This window comes from Barbatula barbatula, assembly GCF_947034865.1.
Source record: "Barbatula barbatula genome assembly, chromosome: 3".
Taxonomy (NCBI): Eukaryota; Metazoa; Chordata; class Actinopteri; order Cypriniformes; family Nemacheilidae; genus Barbatula; species Barbatula barbatula.
In genome coordinates, this window is record NC_136764.1 from 8,655,571 (window position 1) to 8,665,347 (window position 9,777).

Here is a 9,777-nt window from a genome sequence, read left to right on the forward strand (position 1 = left end):
CTTCTGTGAATCAGAGCCGTGCTTATGTACTCATCACGTCTTATTGCGTCCATAAAAAGTTTCAGGCAGACAACCTGCCAGACAAAGCATCAGTGCCCGGTTGACCAGGTACGTAGGTGGAAGGCTGGATCCTGTCCAAACCAAACATGCACCACAGCAGGACCGTGCCAAGGGGCTAGAGCCACTGCCCATGTGGCCTCATGATCTAAGGGGCCCCTCTCAACCCCACATCCCTGCCAAAATACTGTTAAAGGGATAGTTCACCAAAACTCCAATTTGCTAGTTATTTACTCACCCCCAGGCCTTCCGAGATGTGGGTGACAATTTTACAAAAGTAGGACCATAAAGAAGATTGTTTGATAAATCCCCAGCCCTCTTTGCTATATAATGGGAGTATATGCACTCAACATGTCTAAGAGTTCCCAAAGCACATAATTCCAAAAAGCGCCTCCTGGCAACGACGTCTTGGGATGCGAATCATTCGGTATTTTCATTAAACTGAACGTCACTTTTAATAATATAAGCAATGCTGTGCCGACTCTGCACGTGTCCCGATCACTAACACCACATTAGCACACAGACTGATCATTAACACCGCATTGAAATCAAAGAGTTACATGAAAGCTTTGCCCCAGCTCGGTGTAAATGTATCTTTAATGGCAAGAGGCGCAGCCCCGGATTACGCTGCGGTTTTGTTTTTTATTTTGAATGTTTTATTTTTTATTAATAGTTTTGTTTATGTGGTATTTTCTTTTAGCAATTGTTATAATCTGTGTGCTTTGGTTTTCGTTCTTGGTTTACATAATTTGTATCTGGTAGACGAAGGAAGTTCCCTGAAGAACCAGTAAATGTTGATTTGTACAGTCTTTTTGTTGTCGTTAATTGTAATTACTGTAAGCGCTTGGGTCTCCTGTAGCCAAAAGTAAAATGGGTACTTTACCCACCTCTCTTTTTGGGGTGCAGTGTTTAACACTTGAGTGTGAGTTTCTCATTCCCTTTTTAGGGTGCAACACCCATGTGTGGTTGGTTGTAGTGAGTGATTACTGTTTGAGGTGGGGCAGGATTCTTTTTCCTTGATGTCTTTTGATGACCCAAGTGCTGCCCGTAGTGTTTAAAATTTTTTATTTGAAGTACCTTTTTTGGTCTGTGTTGGTAATGTAAAAGGTAAATGTATTTGAAGGTACTTATTAGTGACTGTCATGTGAATTATGTTTGAATAAAATAAACATTTGTGATAACTGGCAGAACTGTTTCAGTCCTCTCTGGAAAGAACGAACCTGGGGTTAAGATTTTCTCTGAGTAATAGTATGTGCTGGGGTGAAAATCCCTAGGTGGGGATAGTTGGCTACAGTTAAGACTTTCAGTGAGTTTTATTTTATGCTTATTTTAGTCATTATCTTGCTCTCTGCCTCGCCATGTGCTGTATATGGATTCATATGTGGTCCCATAATCCACCCAGTAAATGTGTCTTTGTACTGCTTTGGATTATAGGTCCTAGTGTCCCATGAATTTTCTTTATGCCCCTTAAGCCCTTCGTTTGAATGCCTTTATAAACGACAAAAAAACAATAACAGTTGTGCAAAGACTTCTAAAACTCTTCTCAAAGCTGGGTTTCATTTTATACCCAAAGTACAATGAAACATGAATACATAATAAAAATGACGTCAATTGTTTGTTGGATGTCACTTTTGGCCAGGAGTGTACACGGTTCTTTTGAAAGTACTGTAGCCTATCACTTATTTAACATTATGTCATTTTTTTCCCTTTTTTTCCAAGGTTGTCTAAAATGTTTCATCTGTCATTCATGGTGCCAGGTTAATGCTTCTTTGGTTTAGCAGAAAAAATTGCATTTAAAAACCTTTATACTGATCCAGTTGTGTCCACATTTACCTGAATAGAGCACATAACGGAACGTTCCCTCAGGCTCATGACGTCACAGACAAGCAGGTGCATGGCCACGCAAGGGCTTAAACATAACTGAACACACACAAATAAATAATACACACTGATTGAATATAAATATTAGTCATTGCTGCATATTTATTTACTTTTGATAATAAATCGTTGTTAATGTTTTAAACAAGATAACAATTATGAACATTTTTGTTGTTATCGCAGAAACATAACTTTTCTTATCCTATTAGGCCTACAGACAAAATAACAATACCAACTTTTTCCAATATACAATGATAGATGTGTTTTCCATGGCTTTGAAAGTACTCTGGTTGAGATTTATGAACACAATGTATTAAATGAAAAGAAAATAGGTTTGTCTTTAATTGTTTCTGAAACCCACATATATGAAGAAGCGGGAGAAAAGACTCTCTAAAAATTTGTATAGGGATTCATCTGAAGGATTATTCTCATATGGTCGGTGAGGTAAGTATGGTCGGTGAGGAGGGTAAGGTCGGTGAGGAGGGTAAGGTCGGTGAGATGGGTAAGGTCGGGTAAGGTAGTTGTTCTGGTGTTGATAGTTGGTGGTGGTTGATGGTTTAGTTGTTGTTGTTGGTGGTGGTGGTGATGTTGTGGTGGTTGTTGAGTTTGGTGAAATGGGTGCAGGTGCTGACGATGGGGATATTTTGTATAAGTTTAGAGATTCATCATTGAATATTTTTGTGCTAATATGGATTTAGACTTACGTTGAGCGCATGTCTGTGTGTAGTCACTGCAGCATTCACCACGGTCCAAGCACGCCTCATCACAGTAACACCCACGATAGCAGTTATCATTTTCTCCCTCACAGCAGAGCGGGTATGGGTCACCGCATAACAATGATTCTAAAAGACAAACAAATCCATTCAGAGAGCTTCAGACAATGACAAAGTGTAATTTAAACACAGACTTTTCCATTTACGAATAATAAACATTTCACACAGCCAGACCCTGTTTACATTTGTTTTAAATTCGCCTATTTAATGGACTTAATCAGGGAATTTATTTATATAATTAAATAAATCACAAATTAATCAAACATTTTTTTCTGTGATTAATCACGATTAATCGCACATAATGATACATTTTTTTGAAATATAGTTTTACATTTTAATCATTTCACAATTAATCTCCAGATGAATGTAGAAACAACACATTTCTCTAACAGCAATCTTTTTATGAATGAAAGCCAACATTCTTATGTTTGTAGGCTACTTCAACTGGTGTCTTCATTAAATATATTATTTTTTCTACTAATCAAACTCAATATCATAGCCTACAATACAGAATATTCAATGCTATGAAAAACTATTATTTGTCTATTTCTAATAATTATTTTAATGGTTTAACGTATTTGTATTACTCCAACAGCAAAGGTGTGTAATTGAGCATTTCTTGTAAAATCATTTAAATATCCTATAAGCCTATATAGTGTGACAGATTTATCAATTAACATAAGCAAAATATCATTTTTTAAACAGTAAACACATGAAGATAATCTGGAATAGGTTTATGTCATATAGCTCACCTGGATCCTGGCTCTGGACTCCCTGAAGCAGGAGCGATAAGAAAAGTGCAGCGTAAACAGCTCTCATCTTGATGCTGATGTGTGCGCAGATGTGTGTTGTCTTGTTGTGTGTGTTTTCAGGTTTTATATGCTGCAGTTTGAATGCACACCCCTCAATTTGATTACGTGTGTAAAGACGTCTATCTGTGTTCCTAGTTTGAGCGCTATGAATAGTCAGGGACATTGTTCAAATGAACAAAGACACACCCAGGTAACTATAGATTTCCAGAGACGACTCCTCAAGAGGATGGGCAAACAGGAAATAATTATATAATCCCTGAAAATAAATATAATGTTGTGGCCTAATGGTAAGAGCCTTGGGCTTGTGATCAGAAGGTTACTGGTTACATCTGAGTGCCAGCAGGTCATGTCTGAAGGGCCCTTGAGCAAGGCACCTTACCCCTGATTGCTCTGCAGTAATGTGCCACTGTATAAAACTACTTGTAAGTCGCTATGGTGTCTGCCAAATGAATAAATGTAAATGTCATAGTCACATCTTTAGATCATATTCAAACACGCAGAAATGTGATAATAAAGAGTTATATTATTACAAATGTAGACCTATTTCAGACAGTATTTGTAATATTCGTATAGAGAATGTTTTAATATGGTTCATATTTATGTATAACATATATTTGACATATATACATTTCTGAGCACATGTTTTTAACGTATTGTAATGTAGTGGGGATTATGACACCAGTCTAATATATTTAACTTTGTTTTTTCAATGTGCAATGTCTACAGTCATAATTAAAAGACAAAACTTTGAAGTGACGCTAAAGGTATAGCGAGGATATGCCCTTTTACTTCTTTTAATAGGCCCTTTTCACATGACGTCAAGCATCTTACGTTCTGGCGTGAAGCAGTATCGTCTGCGTCAGAGTCCTGCACGGGTCCTGTTTGATAACCCGCAGTTATTAAAAAACACCCGAACTGACATCCAGCAGAACTAATTTAATTCCATACCCGACCCTACCTGTTTGAAAAAAATGCCGCGCCCCGAACCACACCTGCATTACATCTACATGATGTAGACAAAACCATTGATTTTCTCACGCAACAATTAAAAAAATATTAGGAATATGCTGGTTAATGCGGTTTCGGGAGTCGACCACTAAATCCAGTAAAATGTTGTCAGCTAATTATTGATTTATGCTAAATTTGTTAAAATAGCCTATGTTGTTCATGTGACATTAACAATGGTTTCCATACCAAAAGTGCGAAATAAATCTTAATGCAGAAAATGTACCAGGAGCATGAGGAGCTAAACGTTTATTTAAATTGTGAGACTGTATCGATTCCTCACTATAGCTGGATGATGTCCATCATCAGTGGCATGCGATGATCAACGCTGCAATTGGAAACATGCTCTTCAGGCAGAGCTTGAACACAGCTTTGCATTAGTTTAGGTGAGTCCAAATAGTTTTGGCTACTGGTTACGCGTATTATTTCCCGACCCGCACCAGAACCCTATAGTGACACATGATAATTTTTACATCAAATATTAGCGGTTCTGACACTATTCCACCGAACAATCTTGGGAACAAACAAAACTCGGGAAAAAGCAATAACAAGGATTGGACATGGGTGAGTTTGTGACAGAATTCTCTAAAATGAGCAAAGTTGATGCTGTGAATATTATAGTGATCTGAATAACTCTTTTTATGTTTTTATCAACTCTAAAGTCACTAAATTCTAAAATGTAAAATAAATGTAAATGTAAAAAAATGTGTAGGCTATATATATAGGCCTATATATATATATATATATATATATATATATATATACATATATATATATATAAATGAATTAGAATGTCAAAATAAAATATACAATATTAATACGAGATATAAAAATAATTCAAAAAGCTATAAATCGTCAATTTAGCTTCACACCTGCCACAAGATCTGACACTCAGACAGATGCGGACGAGAGCAAACAAAACAACGCAACCATGCTTTTATTTACTAGTTTGTTTACTTTATTCCGCTATAGTTTTACTCCAACTGGAGCGCGCGTCCCGTCACCCGTTCACCTGCCACGTTGCGCGGCTCGCACATCTGCTTTATATGCATATAGGCTACTAATAAAACAAATCAATGCGTGAGGAATATATGTCATGTGCTATTTTATTTACTCAGCAAATTATTGTTATGGTTGCCTATATTAGGCTACACTTACTTCTTGTTATAGACATTAGGATACACGATTTAAATCTTCATGTAACGAATGTCATGTTCTCATCTGTGCATGTTTAAGTGTCAAAATAAAAACAGGCAAGTTCAAATAGTTGCTGTCATCTCCTTGTTATATTTATTTATTATTGTTATTTGGTCATTGTGATGCTTTATTTTGTTTTTACAAATTGACACATTTTCAAAAATCATGTATGATAATATTTTTTTATTGTGTATTATAATTTAGGCTATATAATTGAGACTGGAGTTCAGTTGTTCTATTAAAACAATAATACAAGCTTTCACGAATGGCAAAGGGAAAACAAGGAGTGGATCCAAATGCAGTGAATGATGTTTAATATAAATCCAAAAGACACACACACACTCGTGTTAATCCAGGTTCAGCGACACATGAGGGTGAACGTACAAGAGCAGAGACACGGGTAAACTTAAAAGAGCGATACCCCCAGACAACTGAACATAATGGCTCTATATATACAGATGAAGGGACAAACCGGTAATGAGACACAAGTGAAACTAATACATGATAACGAGACAAAGCATGAGGGGAACTGGAGTCCTTACGAAATACAGACAGAACAATGGCGCCTTCAGGTGGCAAACCGAGGCACCAGCAACAGGGCGTGACACAAGTACAGCCAAGTAAAGTACAATAAAAACATGAAAACATATTAAAAATCACGATTAAAACAAAGATTTTAAGAACAGTGTTTTTTCAGATGAACTCTTCATGTATTATTTATATGTGTACACATTTGGAATAATAATAATTCTGGGGACCCCTTAAGCCATTCTGGAGCCCCCCTGGGGGTCCCCAAAATATTTTTGAGAAATTAAAGACAGCAAAAGTTGTAAAACTCTATTGAAGATTATTCGAGTTTAACTTTCCATACAATATTTTTCTAGACCCTAGTTTGAAAACCCAAATTAACAAATTAATAAATCAGTGCCACGAAATCAAACGATACTGTATGCAATATCATTCAGCACATGGTAATATTTTAGAATGATAATCCGTATTTAAGTGATAATGAAGGTGAAAATATTTCCATTTAGACATATAGCAGAAGCTTTTATCCAAAGCGACTTACAGATGAGGAAACATTGGAAGCAATTATAACAACATAGCCAATAAAATACATAAGTGCATCAAAACTAGTCAATTAAAGCTTAGCACAGTATACAAATCTAAGAATAGTGAGGTTAGTTAGTTTTTTTTATAAGAAGAAAGAAAGGGAAAATAGTTATTAGTTATTTGTAGTAGCAATGTTACGGAACTACTTATTTGCCATCCATTGTTTCCTACATAGTTACATTTTTATTACAGACCATATACTTTCTAAACATAAGAACACTTTTTACTGGAGTGAAAACATTATTTATGTCTAATCAAAAGCACACATATAATTTAAAAAAGTTTACTCAATTGAAAGCTATTTCATTTGGTTCAGTTACTCATCAATTCTTACTTAATTTTCATCAAGGAAGTTTGAGTTTTTGAGTGAACTAGAGCTTTTTAGTTTGGAAGGAGATCAGGACTGTTGTTACTGTAATGTATCTGTAACAGCACCCATGGATCACATATCCAAAAGGTATTTAAGATTTGCCATTCACTATACTGATGGTGACACGAGTAAGTGATTGTTTAAAATAACGACAACTTTTTGTAGTTTATATTTTAATTGTTTTTAATATTCATATTAAATTATATTTAATATATCCACAATAATAATTTCTCAAGTTAATTTCGTGACCTCTCTTTGTAGGGAAGTTTTCAATACCACGCCAGTGTTCTGATATAAGAAAATTGTGGTCATTTAATGAAACGTGGTAAGTTTGATTTCAATTATCAATTGTAGACTCTTTGATTTTTCAATGCTTTCCTATTTGTTCTGTCATTTAACTTATGTTAGTTTTTTTTCAGGTGTGATGATAAACATGTCTAATGGTGGTTGCACAACACCTCAGGTAAGCGCATAATACACAAACGCCCTATACAGTTAAACTAAATCAAATAAAGTTGAAATACTTTATGCCACGTATCATGCCCAAATATTATTGGTGATGGAGAACCCTGTGTTGACACCACTGATCTTGATCCAGTTCAGTAAGGGAACCTATTTTGCAAGAAATGTGGCATTCATTTCACCAACACATCCAACTGCAAAAGACATGAAAGGCAACAGCATGGCAGGCATGAACTAATGATATGCATAGATTCTGTACATGGAATGTATGTGTCAACAAAATAATCTCAGGGGATAAGACTGCCTATACACGTTCAGAAGTCTTCAGTTCTTAAATGTTTTGGATGTGAAGTTGAGACAGCTCTGACTCTTGTGGTTAATTTAACCTGGTTAGGTATGAAAAGTAAACAAAATGCATTCAAATTCTATGAAGCATGTTGACATTAAAATGTGATGCGGATAACACTGAAGTTATAGAACAATATATAACAAATTAATGTGACAAGAGAATGGTCCAACAATAAATTCAGTGACATATGTTTTTCAATTTTTTTGAGGATGATTTGTTACTTTCAAAATAAAGATTACATTTATGTTTGACACCTTTTGCATCACAAAGAGCACATGTATACATTTATGTGACGGTACGGTTGAGTTATTGACTGCTATGTGTGATTTAATAGACATCTTGCAGAAGATGCAGCAGCAGCACTGACTCTTGTGGTTAATTTTATTTTTTGTTTCCCCTCATCAGGCGGTGAGGGTACTACATCAGCAATTGTATAAAGGCCAACCAATCCCATTGTATGTATGTGGAAAGCAAAAAAGCAATCCGTTGAAATATTGTGTAAACTAATTTCTAACACCAGGGGATAACCTGTGGATGTTAATCTGGTGGTTAGTGATGGATTGGTCATCATCGCTAACTGAATCATTTGACGGTTCGAAGCCCTCTCGGAACGGAGGGCAGTTTTTACGTTGTTGGTCTTGTTCTGCTTAACTATATTGCTGGGTGGTTTAAAAATTTATATTTCAGTACTTAATGCATGGTCTGTAAAAAATAGAAAGTCTGGATTGAAAGATCTTTTTTAAGCAACCTTGTCAAAATTCAGTTAACAACTTGCACTTGACTGTTGTTGCTTAACTGATACATCAGTGGACTTTCATGCTATAAACGTGACGAACGAACAGTAATTATTTATCCAAAGAGACTTACAGGGGCCTTTCAGTCTATGCGTGTTTTTTAACAGTAGCCCGTGTGATTTTAGTTTCCGTATTACAAAAATGGATTGACTATAAGCAGAACCAATAATATTGCGCAATGATTGTAATGTAACAAGCCAGAACTTATCAACTAAAATATAACACAGCCCAAGTCAATGTCAAATACCTTGCCATTTACCTCCGTGAAGAGACTGACACTATCTTGTGTGGAACTGCAAAGCTTACAATAAAGAGCCACATTTCCTTTTGAAGTGGAAAAAATATTATATCACACCGGCTGATGTGAACGATCGTAAATTATGAATATAACTATGGATCTGTGAGACCGAAGGATGACCGTCACTACTGTCTAATTGGATGATAACCTTCATTCCGCCTTCTCTCGAGACCTTATGTAAACAAAGTCATGCCTTTGACACCGGAAGCAGTGTCATGGGCACATAAGCCTGGGAAATAACCTCAACCATCCAAAGAGACAAACGTTGCTTAGAAACCGGTAATTAGCCCGAGTAGATGGAGCTCTTGCTTTGTTCAGTGTGTCACGTACAGTTTCATCTAGCTGTTAAGGGACGGACTCTGCAGAGGCCATACCCACAATTGCAGTGCCATCAGGTTTGGATGCTAAATCTGCCCATGTATTTGGGATAGGAGATCCACCCGTTTTGGAAGTTGCCACGGAGGACCCTGCGTCAGCTGAACTAGATCCGGAAACCATGGTCTTCCTGGCCAGCGTGAAGCAACTAGCAAAACTGTGCAATGACCCTCCCTAATCCTCTGGAGGACATGGGAAATCAGAGGAAAGTATTTAATAAGTCTGTCGGCCACTCTTGTGACAGAGCATCCAGGCATAAACTGCAATTAGAAACATGCTCTTCAGGCAGAGCTT